Source organism: Diabrotica virgifera, chromosome 10 (genome assembly GCF_917563875.1).
Source record: "Diabrotica virgifera virgifera chromosome 10, PGI_DIABVI_V3a".
NCBI classification, from domain to species: Eukaryota; Metazoa; Arthropoda; class Insecta; order Coleoptera; family Chrysomelidae; genus Diabrotica; species Diabrotica virgifera.
In genome coordinates this window covers 127,952,199-127,965,575 of record NC_065452.1, presented here as the reverse complement: position 1 = coordinate 127,965,575, position 13,377 = coordinate 127,952,199, and the positions used below count along the sequence as shown (strand labels likewise).

At 30.9% G+C, this 13,377-nt stretch overlaps 1 protein-coding gene across 1 annotated transcript in view; it reads left to right on the top strand.

Moving 5' to 3' along the window:
* LOC114340898 (phosphatidylinositol 3-kinase regulatory subunit gamma-like) overlaps positions 1-13,377 on the top strand; it is a 773,815-nt gene that overhangs the window by 29,562 nt on the left and 730,876 nt on the right. The gene's annotated exons all lie outside the window — the stretch shown is intronic.

Below are 13,377 nucleotides of genomic sequence, written 5' to 3'. Positions count from 1 at the left end.
TAGAAGGTGGTCAAGAGTTTCTGATTTGATGTTATGTCGAAAGCAGAAAGTAAATGTAGAAAAGAGACACACACAGGTAGCAATCATGTAATGCTAAGAACATGAATAAGAATTAACACCAAAACAGAAAGATAGAGCGCATCGGCCACTTGAAGACATGATCCACTTCTAAGGCCTGCACACTTCGCCTGGAGCTAACATCATTCAACTCCAACCTCCACTCGGAAGCAAGCAATCCATCGATATCATAATCAAGTATCAATATCTTTGTAAAGCTATAGGCTTTCATCATCAATATATTTACAGATGCTAGCGTGTGTAGACACCAGAGTGTTGAAATCAGTTAGGGTTTGGAAAAACAGTACATTTACAAATACTAACAGGTTTGGACACCAGAGTATTGAAACCAGCTAGATTTTTTAGTGGTTATACATGCATAGATGCTAACGGCTATTGACATTGAATTTATATACCTACTGCTGTGGAAAATATTTAAGTGATTTAGGTATTAATAAATAATTAAACGTTGGTATATAAGCAATAATACAGGGTGTAACAAAAATACAAGTCATAAATTAAATCACATATTCTGGGACCAAAAATAGTTCGAATGAACCTAACTTACCTTAGTACAAATAATATGCACATAAAAAAAGTTACAGCCCTTTAAAGTTACAAAATGAAAATCGATTTTTTCGAATATATCGAAAACTATGGGAGATTTTTTATTGAAAATGGACATGTGGCATTCTTATTACAGGAAGATCTTAAAGAAAAATTATAGTGAAATTTGTGCACCTCATAAAAATTTTATGGGGGTTTTGTTCCCTTAAGCCCCCCAAACTTTTGTGTACGTCTCAATTAAATTATTATTGTGGTACTATTAGTTAAATTCAATATTCTTAAAACTTTTTTGCCTCTTAGTATTTTTTCGATAAGGCAGTTTTTATCGAATTGAGGCTTATTTTTTAATATGTTTACATAAAAATTTTATGGGGGTTTTGTTCTTTTAAACCCCCCAAATGTTTGTGTACGTTCCAATTAAAATATTACTGCGGTACCATTAGTTAAACACAGTGTTTTTAAAACTTTTTTGCCTCTTTGTATTTTTCGAGAAGGTACCTTTTATCAAGATGTGGCTTCTTTTTTAATATGGTTCAAAATATACCTAAAAATTAAAATCAAAAATACATTTTCATATTATTACCAAGTCTCCATATAGGCTATTGATTATGTACTATAGAAAGGAACTACAATGTTAACGGGGTTTTATTATTTCATATGGTCAATGAATCTCTATGTAAAAAAACCGCGGAGTGCTACCATTTAAAGGGGTGCGTTTTTGAGAAATGGGTGAATTAGTCCCTGGGCACAGGTTACATTAGGGTGAGTTCTATGCACTTTTGGTACAAACACGTCTACATAAAAATTGTTCCTGGTTAAATTTACTATCTAAATATAGCTTTTTAAAGTAAAAAAGACTTTTTTTACAAAAATATATTCAAAAGAAAAAGCACAAAGAAACAAAAAGAAAGAAATTTTGTTTTTTGTCCCATAACTTTTGTCCACGGGTATATAGGTATAGACATTGCTTCATAGGAAAAAACTTACATATTTTATCTTTAAAATGATGTATGGTAGAGGTCATTAGGATTTACAGTTTTCGAAATATGACTTTTAAAAGTTCAAGACTCACAGCAATTTTGGGCAATTTTCCTTGTTATTTCGCAAATATTGTTCTGTAACTTTTTTCTACGTAACTTTAGGCATGTGCAATGGTACATGTAAGAGGAATAGAAATCAATTACCTTTAAAATGTTCTACTGTATAATGTTGTACGATTTCTTTTAAAGAGGTTATCTTTTTCAAGATTTTATACTTTTAACGAGTTTTTATATTTTTTACGATTATTTTTCAAATTTCCCATTATAACTTTTTTTTCTACATTTAGGTATATATTTATTATATGATAAAAAAGAAAGCTTATTCTGTTTACTTAAAAAATGGTGTATGTTATAAAAAAATCTAGGATTATTTTTATATAAGATATGCTTTTTTAAAATGTAATAAGTACTTGCAACGATTATTGATTTTAGGATTATTTTTTTAATTTCTCATTATAACTTTTTCATGTGATTGTGTGTTATGATTCAATCTTATTTTTTATAGGTAATACTTTGGATCCACTTGACTCGGCCGGGCAAACTTCAAAATATGGATCAATTCCAATATTTACTGTCAAAGCTCCTGCACCACAAGCTTTAAAGCACATGCACCAAAGGATGTACAAAAAACTGCGGTTGTGGGAAGATAGGAATTAGTTGTTCAATATTCTGCAAAGGGTGCATGTGCATCGATACTAATTGGTAATTGTGGGAACTCTAAGATAACTGAGGTGTCAGAGGAAGATATTGAAGCTAATGCTAACGAAGAAATGGACTTTGATTTTGAATTTTTTTTAAATGTCAACGTTTAAATTATTTTAACTAAAGTGATGTTTTCTAAGACTAATGTTTATGTAATTTTTGTAAAAGAAATAATTTTAAATAATACAGGTAAAAAAATATTAAGAACCACTCAGTTTCCATTATTTAAATATAGATGATACACCATTTTAAAGAACAGAAAGTAAGCCCTCTTTATTGAGCAATATATAGTATATTCATGTACAAGACAAAAACAATTATAATGAGAAATTTAAAAAATAATCCTAAAATCAAAAATCGTTGCAAGTACTTATCACATTTAAAAAAATAATCTTATTAAAAAAAATCCTAGAATTTTTTGTAATACACCATTTTAAAGTAAACAAAATAAGATTTTTTTATTATATTGTATTATAAAAAATCGTTAAAAGTATAAAACCTTGAAAAACCATAATCTCTTTAAAAAAAGTCGTTCAACTTTATACAGTAGACCATTTTAAAGGTAATTGATTTTTATTCCTATTACGTGTACCATTGCATATACCTAAAGTTACGTAGAAAAAAGTTACAGAACAATATTTGCGAAATAATAAGGAAAATTGCAAAAAAATGCTATGAGTGGCGAATTTTGAAAAATCATATGTCGAAAACTATAAATCCTAATTACCTCTACTAAACAACATTTTAAAGAAGAAATATGTAGGTTTTTTTTCTGTAAGGCAATGTCTATACCTATATTCTCGTGGACAAAAGTTATGGGACAAAAAACAAAATTTCTTTGTTTTTCTTTGTGCTTTTTATTTTGAATATATTTTTGTAAAAAAAAGTATCATTGACTTTAAAAACTGATATTTAGATAGGAAATTTAACCAGGAACAATTTTTGTGTAGATATGTTTGTACCAAAAGTGCATAGAACTCACCCTAATGTAACCTGTGCCCAGGGACTAATTCACCCATTTCTCAAAAACGCACCCCTTTAAATGGTAGCACTCCGCGTTTTTTTCATATATAGATGTCCATTGACCATATGAAATAATAAAACCCCGTTAACGTTGTAGTTCCTTTTAGCTATCTTATTTTGAATATAATCGTACTTAACCTAATAATCGTACTTAACCATATACAAATATGTGGTGGATTTGACAAATTTTCAAAATATCTCGATAAAAACTGACTTTTCGAAAAAGTACTAAGAGGCAAAAAGTCTTAGAAACATTATGTTTAACTAATGGTACTACAATAATAATTTAATTGGAACGAACACAAAAGTTTTGTTGGGGGGGGGGGGGGGTTTAAAGGAATAAAAAAAATTTTTATGGGGTGTCCAAATTTCACTGTACTTAATTTTTTCTTAAGATGCTACTGCCATAAGAATGCCACATGTCCATTTTCAATAAAAAATCTCTAGTAGTTTTCGATATATTGGAAAAAATCAATTTTCATTTTGTAACTTCAAAGGGCTGTAACTTTTTTTATGTGCACATTTGTACTACGGTAAGTTACGTTCCATCGAACTATTTTTGGTCCCAGAATATGTGATTAAATTTATGACCTGTATTTTTGTTACACAAAATTTAACACAAAATGTATATTAACACAAAAGAACATCATAAAAAATAATTTTGTTCTGAAGATGTTTCCTTGTGGCATTTTTATAATTAACTATTTAGATGGGAAATAAGCCACAATTAAATTGAAAGAAATAATTTTTGTTAACGTTTCGACGCCCAAATCGGGTGTCGTTGTCAAAATACAAAATACTACTAAATTAATATTTGACGGTTGAAAGTCATCACTTTTATAATTTTTAAAACATTAATTGTCATTAATGTCACTGAATGTATTTTTTCATAGCAACGAAGGGCTCTGACGTAATATACTTGACGACGGGAAACTATCAAAAATTATCGGGTATAATATCACAAGAGAGTGAGAATAAATTGAAAATAATGCGACAGTTTTTCGAAAATTTGTTGTCTTCAATGACAACAAATTTGAGTAAAAATGAAGCATTATTTTCTTATTCATTCTTACTGTCTTGTGATATTCGTAAGATTATTTTTTTAATACGTATATTATGAATATTTTCTTAAATGTGACAGTTGTCAAAACTAGGAAACTGGTTGCCATTAAACAGAAACAATCTACGTAAAAAAATTCTATCGATAATTTTCTACAGTAGATAATTCTCAGTATAATTTTAATCTGATTGGACAGAATTAAACACGTGATCAAATATCTTACTATACGATTGGAAGTTAAAATCATTAAAAAATAATCAGTTTAATTTTAATTTCCGTAGCTTTCTATTGGTCAGAATCTCCTATGAATGAAATAATCAACATTATATGTAAAGGAATGCTTATAATAGCAATATAAATAAAACCAAATAACACAAACAATATTTTTATGATAAAAGTAGAGGAATAAAAACTTTAACTGCCCATATCTCAAAAGGTAGGCTATGTAACATACCTTCTTCTTCCACTTAGGTCTTCAATTAATAATAACAAAATTAAGTAATATCGATAAAAGTCTAAATATTTTATCTCGCTTATTGATTAACGTAATTAATTTTGTTTATTAACTAATTCTTTACACTAATTTATGTAAACTGTTATATTCTCCCAATATTTTTCGCAAACCAGCAACGCAATAGCCGCCATGCCAGTTGCATTTAAAAGCAGTGTCAATAGAAGTTAGCATTTATGCATGTATGTCAACACACATCTATGCATGTGTACCTAGTGTCAACACACGCTAGCATCTGTAAACGTATTGTTTTTTCAAAACCGAGTCAACAAAAGGAAAAAAGAAGCAAAAGCCTGATGAGAAACATCACAGAGAACCAACCTAACGCTAAAGGGCATGGATCTGCTCATTAACCTAATATTTTTTTATGTTAATATATTATTGTTTATATCCCAACAACGTTTAATTTTATTTGTTCACACCTAAATCTCTTAAATATTTTTCCACAGCAGTAGATATTTAAATTCAATCAATAGCCGTTAGCATCTATGCATGTATAACCACTAAAAAAGCTAGCTGCTTTCAACACTTTGGTATCCAAATCTGTTAGTATTTGGAAATGTACTGTTTTTCCAAACCCTAACTGATTTCAACACCCTAGTGTGAACACACGCTAGCATCTGTAAACGTACTGTTCTTCCAAAACCGAGACAACAAAAGGGAAAAAAAGAAGCAGAAACCTGATGAGAAGCATCACAGAGAACCCCCTTAGGCTAAAGGGCATGGATCTGCTCAATAATCTAATATTATTTTTTAAAATTAACTACAGTGGAACCCCGATAAGTCGGCCCCCGATAACCCGGAAGTCTGGCTAACCCGGACCGATTTTCATCAGACAAAAATTTAACAAATAAACAATTTAACAATTTTATCAAATAAAAATGTATGTAGGCCAAATAATATTTCAGAGATAATGTGTATTTGTGTAATTTGAACACATAAGTACAATAGTAAAAATGATTCATGCACACGGCGGCAGCCAGAGCGACCGTCTCAGCTTATCGGAAAGAACAGACACCTGTCTGTATTCCTTTTTCTTTATTTATGTCAAACTGTCTTAGCATTGTTTAAAAAAGACGTGACTATTTAAAAATTCTTGTATTGTGTGTAGTACAGCCTATTAATCACTTCCGTTCTGTAATGTAATCGTGCTTCAGATTGTGTTTGCTTTGTCTACGTAATGGTAACAAAACGTAAAAATGTTGCAGTGACAATGGAAAAGAAACTAGAAACATTATTTAGGATTGATAAAGACGAATCTTTAAAATAAATTTATTGCAGCATCATAATATGATATTATGCTACCATAGGTCTGGATCCCGCGTATGAAAAAAAAGTTGATTAATAGCAAGCTAAAAATTTATTAATAGCTTAAGGGTGTCTAGTCGGATAAACTTTGATATATGAGAACACTGGAACAGGGGCAGTTTTAATTGTGGAACAGGTCAAAAATTTGGAACGGTCAGAACACGAAAATGGCGCATTTGTTTTGTCCGACAGAACAGACATAAACTCTCCGAACAGAGATTAAACTCTCATGCAAAAATCAGACTGCTATTTATCACCCGTCATAATTCCTGTCATTTGACATATTCTACATGTTCCACTCATTAAAACGGCAATTTGGTGATAAATAGCAGTCTGATTTTTGCATGAGAGTTTAAGTCTGTTCTGTCGGAAAAAATACATGTGCCGTTTTCGTGGTCTGACCGTTCCAAATTTTTAACCTGTTCCACAGTTAAAACTTCCCCTGTTCCAGTGTTCCCATATATTAATGTTTGTCCGACTAGACACCCTTAAGCTAATAACAAATTTTCAGCTTGCTATTTATCAATTTTTTTTTGTACGCAGGATCCAGACCTACCATATTATGGTGTCGGTACATCTCTACAGTATGACTGAGTTTTTTACCAAGAAATGAACAAAACTCTACACTCTATACAACTATACGTAATTTAGATGTGTACTGTGCATATGTGTTTCATGTTTTTGTAATTGTAATGGAGGTTATTTATTAATTTTTACTATATTCTCCGGCTAACCCGGATTTTCGATAACCCGGATCGGCCGCGGTCCCGATTAATCCGAGTTATCGAGGTTCCACTGTATTTAGATGGGAAATAAGCCACAATTAAATTGAAAAAAATAATTTTATTAACATTTCGACGCCCAAATCGGGTGTCGTTGTCAAAGTACAAAATCCTATTAAATTAAACCTATTAAATGTTGTTGCTTAGTAAAAAATACTTTAAAATGTATAATATATGTCTGAATTACCAATATAAATGAGTCAGATTAAATAAATTATTACAAGAATTTTTTACTAAGCAACAACATTTTTGTTTAATTTAGTAGTATTTTGTATTTTGACAACGACACCCGATTTGGGCATAGAAACGTTAATAAAATTATTTTTTTCAATTTACTTGTGGCTTATTTCCAATCTAAATAGTTAATTATAAAAATGCCACAAGGAAATAGCCTCAGAACAACATTATTTTTTATGTTGTTCTTTTGTGTTAATATGTTATTGTTTATATCCCAACAACGTTTAATTATTTATTAATACCTAAATCACTTAATATTTTTCCACACCAGTAGGTATATAAATTCAATGTCAATAGCCGTTAGCATCTATGCATGTATAACCACTAAAAAAGCTAGCTGCTTTCAACACTCTGGTGTCCAAATCTGTTAGTATTTGTAAATGTACTGTTTTTCCAAATCCTGATTTCAACACTCTAGTGTCAACACACGCTAGCATCTGTAAACGTACTGTTTTTCCAAACCCTAACTGATTTCAACACCGCGGCACACCGTGGTGTCAACACGCGCTAGCATCTGTAAATGTACTGTTTTTCCAAACCCTAACTGATTTCAACACACGCTAAACACACGCTTCAACACACGCGTGTCTACACACGCTAGCATCTGTAAATATGCCTCCCGGAGCACCTGGTTTCCAAGGTCAATGAAAGGCGCTCCTGGAGTTTCGAGGGTCTTTGGTACTACATTAATGCAAACGGATTAGTTATAGGTGTTTGGGGTTGGCGAATACGAATACGTGATCAGCACAGACACAGGAGCACCTGGTGCCTAAGACAGGTTATCTTCTGGAGTTTCGGAGGAATCAAATGGATTACTCTTAGGTTTTTAACTCCAGACGATAACCAGTCTTACGCACCAGGTGCTCCTGTGTCTGTGCTGATCACTTATTCGTGTTTGTGATTCCATAATATCAGTATCAAAAGAATCGATCCCTAAAAAAAGATAAAGTTTAAAAATTCAGCAACACAAGCTTTAATAAAAAACAGACAACTAACAGAAATTAACAAAATAATTAAGAAAAATAGTCTAGGACAGTACAAAATAACACAGTTAAATGAAATAAGTACTACAATAAAGGAAAGATATATAAGACTGGAAGAAGAAAACAAGCGAATGTAGAAATCTAATTATAAAACTAATAAATGATGAAAACGAAATTACATAAATTCTAGAGTGCTCTGTATTAAGAGTATAAGTCAAAAATGAAATTTTTTTATTAGGACTTTTCAAAGTATTTTTTTACCACTGATGAAATAACTATTACAACTAAATATCAAAATGATGACGAAATATGATTAATAAATTAGTAATTGACTATTTTACTTTCTGTAATACCTTATTAATTGTATAATTCAAAATATAGAAGAATCCCGAAAAATCTTTTTTATGACTTATACTCTTAGTACATAGCACGTTAGAATTAATAAATAACCCTCGTGATAGAAAGTTACTACCAAATATTATTTGAATCAAAAGCAAAACCTCCACCAGGTAAAGAAGAAAAACAACAGTACACAAAAAGTATGGAGGACAACAAATCATCAAAATGCTAAATTAGCTAGCTTAGCACAGCTGGCTTAAATACTCTTATATGTAGTACTATTTAAAAAGGGAAATAAATATGAACTAGAAAACTATAGACCCATTAGCTCGTTGTAAGTCTTGTATAAGCTATTTGTGAACATAATTTCATTACGACTAGCAAACAACCTGGCTAGTTATCAGTCTTGGGAACAGGCAAGACTTCGAAAAGGTTATAGCACCATAGATCATATTATACAAGTAATAAGAACTCCAATCGAAAATTTAAATGAATACAATATAACACTGGATAGCTATGGTAGATTATGAGAAGGCATTTGAGTCCATAGAAATTTGGACAATTCTTAATGCCTTAAGCAACAATAGAGTTGATGACCGATATACAAAAATCATTAAGATAAAGGCAGTTTTTGTTTTTATTTGATTCAGTGTTAGACCACCATCTCCATATAGCTATTTCAGCTTCTATGCATCCTCAGTGAAGCTATGGTCACAACTGTATACCAAATATCAACACCCTGCCTATTTAAGGGAAAACATCGCGATGCAATAATTCCACCTTTTGAGACGCAAAACAGCGACATCTCTCATAATACGAGGAAGACGAAAAGCCCTAGATACAAAGTTTACTACATTTAAACAATTAGAATAATTCTAATAAAAATAATAAACAATATTTTAAATCCAAGACTTTTCGTTAAGAAACTGCTTTCTGGCTGCATCCTGTATCTCCGGCTTTTACAATATACAATCGAACCCGCTTATTGGAATAGCCTTCGTGCCAATTAAAAGTATTCCTATAACCGGGATATTCTAATAAACGATCATTGGTCGCTAATAGAAACGTTTCAGGACCTCAAATTTCTATTCCTTAAACCGGGATATTCCTTTAAGAGGTATTCTAATAAGCGGGTTTGACTGTATAAGCACAAGAGACGACGAATATAGAAGAAAAGAAAAGTCAAAACTCAGAAGAAGAAAAATCATTAAGTATGTATGACAATGCAACATCGCAAGTAAAAACAGAAAATATATACCTACAGAGAGGGATTAGACAAGGAGACTCTATCTCACTCAGACAATTTTCTTTAGCTCTAGAAAATGTTTCGAGCTCTAGAATGGGCAAATAAAGAAGTGACGATAGACGGCGAAAACCTGAGTCATCTGAGAATAGCTGATGATAGTGCACTAATATCAAATACAGAGAAGAACTACAGGAAATGCTATTAGACGTAAATATAAAAGAAATAGGATTAAAAACTAAATATCTAACAAACGAATCTCTGGATATAACTGAGGATATACAGTGGTCAATAACAATCTAGAAAAGGTTGAGTCATGTACAGGGTGTCCAGAAACTCTACCGACAAACGAAGACAGGAGATTCCTCAGATAATTTTAAGATATTTTAACCCAATTCACCTAGTCCGAAAATGCTTCCTAAGGGAGCTAGAGCTCTTTGAAGATGGCGTCTTGTAATTATTTTTCTTAATAACTCCAGAAAGCTTCTATTGAGAAAAACTAAAATTAGTACACATATTTATCTTCCAGAGATAAATCGATTCCATGCATTGCGAATTTCTAGTACCGGTCATAGGCGTCCGTTTTGGGTAGGGCATCAGCTATTTTATCGCATAACTTTTTTATCTTTAATTTTCAAGCATTTTTGACTCTGGATTATTAAATTGTGAGGTATTCAACAACTAAAAGGTACTCTTGTTTTAAGTCGATAGGATACAGGGTTTTCTAGAAAAATCGATTTGAAAATTTTTCTTTTTTTGAATTTCCAAAAAAGAATTTCCTATTTGGAAATCCGAAAACTGGTACGTTTATTTATATTTCGGAGATGAATCGATTTCAATAATTTCTAGTACGGGTCATATGCGTCCGTTTTGGGCACGTCAACGGTTATTTTATCGCATAACATTTTTGTCTTTAATTTTTAAGCATTTCCGACTCTAGATTATTAAGTTATGAGGTATTTTAGTACTAAAAGTTACTCTTGCTTTAAGTTGGTAAAATACACCGTTTTTTTTTTTGAAAAATGTTTTCAATTTCTTTCAAATTCAAAAAACGAAAAATTTTAAAATCGATTTTTCTAGAAAAACGTGAGTCCTACTGACACTTAAGGCAAGAGTACCTTTTAGTACTAGAATACCTCACAATTTAATAATCCAGTGTCAAAAATGCTTAAAAGTTAAAGACAAAAAAGTTATGTGATAAAATAAACGTTGCCCTACCCAAAACGGACGCCTATGATCGTTACTAGAAATTCACAATAGATGGAATCGATTTATCTCTAGAAGATAAATACACGCACCGATTTTCGTTCTTCTAAATTGAAGCGTTCTGGAGGTATTTTAGAAAAACTAATTGCAAGACGCCATTTTCAAAGAGCTCTAGCTCCCTTAGGAAGCATTTTCAGACTAGGTGAATTGAGCTAAATTGTCTTAAAATTATCTGAAGAATCTCCTGTCTTCGTTTGTCGGTAGAGTTTCTGGACACCCTGTATACAGGGTGAGTCATGAGGAACTGTACATACTCCTACGTCGTATAGAGGCCCCTATAGGGAATAACAAATGACCATTAAAAAGTGTCTGCTCCCATTGTTTAATAATATACAGGGCGAGTTTCGCATTTTGACAGAAATTTGTATTCGTCATAATTTTTGAACGGTCAGATCGATGTGTCTCTTATTTTGGTCAATCGTTACACTATTACCACCTAATCAACTGATTTATTCAAACTAGAAAAAATCAGGTCCGGCTTTAAAAAATTAGTTAGTTCGTTTGGGTCTTAGAAAAAAAGTCACCCTGTATACGCTTTTGACAACTCTAATACGAATTTTACAAATTAGACAAATAGGCAATTAAAATGGCATATTTATTTTTCCCCACACGATTACTTAATTTTTTATAAAAAAATCAAATTTGACTATGAATTAAAAGTTTGGTAAAATGAACCATAGATTTAAAAAAATTAACTTATATTACAAAAATTATTTTTTTTTAACAAATATTTAATTTATTTTACCACCCAATCAACTGATTTATTCAAACTAGAAAGAAATCAGGTCCGGCTTTAAAAAATTAATTCGTTTGGGCCTTAGAAAAAATTTCACCCTGTATACGCTTTTTAAAAACTCTAATATGAATCTTACAAATTAGACAAATAGGCAATTAAAATGGCATATTTATTTTTTCCCCACACGATTACTTAATTTTTTATTAAAAAATCAAATTTGTCAAAATCGCAATTTTGCCATAAAAATAAAAAAAATTAAACAACGTTTTTCTTAAAATTAAAAGTTTCACCATTTTTTTTTTCTATAACACGTCTAGATCTAAAACTTCATAACACTTCTCTTTGGACTCTATAGTTTAACATAGACGTGATCGAATAGATAAATTTTAAATTTTTTCACTTAATTTTTGCGATTTAACTTTGCGATTCACGAATCTGCACCTTTATTATTAAAAATTCGTAACTTTTAAGAGAAGAAGACTGAAACTGAAAGTCTACAACAATTTTCATAGTCTTCACAATGGTAAGAGATATGTGCTGTAAAAATTTCAGAAAAAATTTTTTTAAATGGAACGTTGTAGCGAGTTAAACCGTGATTTCATCTTTTTTTTTTCATTTTTAGGTTAAAATTCCGATTTTGACAAATTTGATTTTTTAATAAAAAATTAAGTAATCGTGTGGGGAAAAAATAAATATGCCATTTCAATTGCCTATTTGTCTAATTTGTAAAATTCATATTAGAGTTTTCAAAAAGCGTATACAGGGTGAAATTTTTTCTAAGACCAAAACGAACTAATTTTTTTATATCCGGGCCTGATTTTTTTCTAGTTTGAATAAATCAGTTGATTGGGTGGTAACACAAATTAAATATTTGTTAAAAAAAAATTAATTTTTGTATAAAAGTTAATTTTTTTAAATCTATGGTTCACTTTACCAAACTTTTAATTATCAAATTTGATTTTTTTATAAAAAATTAAGTACTCGTGTGGGGAAAAAATAAATATGCCATTTTAATTGCCTATTTGTCTAATTTGTAAAATTCATATTAGTGTTTTCAAAAAGCGTATATAGGGTGAAATTTTTTCTAAGACCCAAACTAACTAATTTTTTAAAGCCGGACCTGATTTTTTTCTAGTTTGAATAAATCAGTTGATTAGGTGGTAATAGTGTAACGATTGACCAAAATAAGGGACACATCGATCTGACCGTTCAAAAATTATGACGAATACAAATTTCTGTCAAAATGCGAAACTCGCCCTGTATATTATTAAACAATGGGAGCAGACACTTTTTAATGGTCATTTGTTATTCCCCATAGGAACCTCTATACGAGGTAGGAGTATGTACAGTTCCTCGTGACTCACCCTGTATACTTAGGACAACAAATCGAACTATCAAAGTTTAACCTAAAGACTGATTTAAATAGATGTTCCTTAGCATGGGCAGCATTTGGAAGATTACAAACAGTATTCAAATCAAACTTACCAAATACTTTAAAGGTAAAAACTTTCGATCAGAACGTA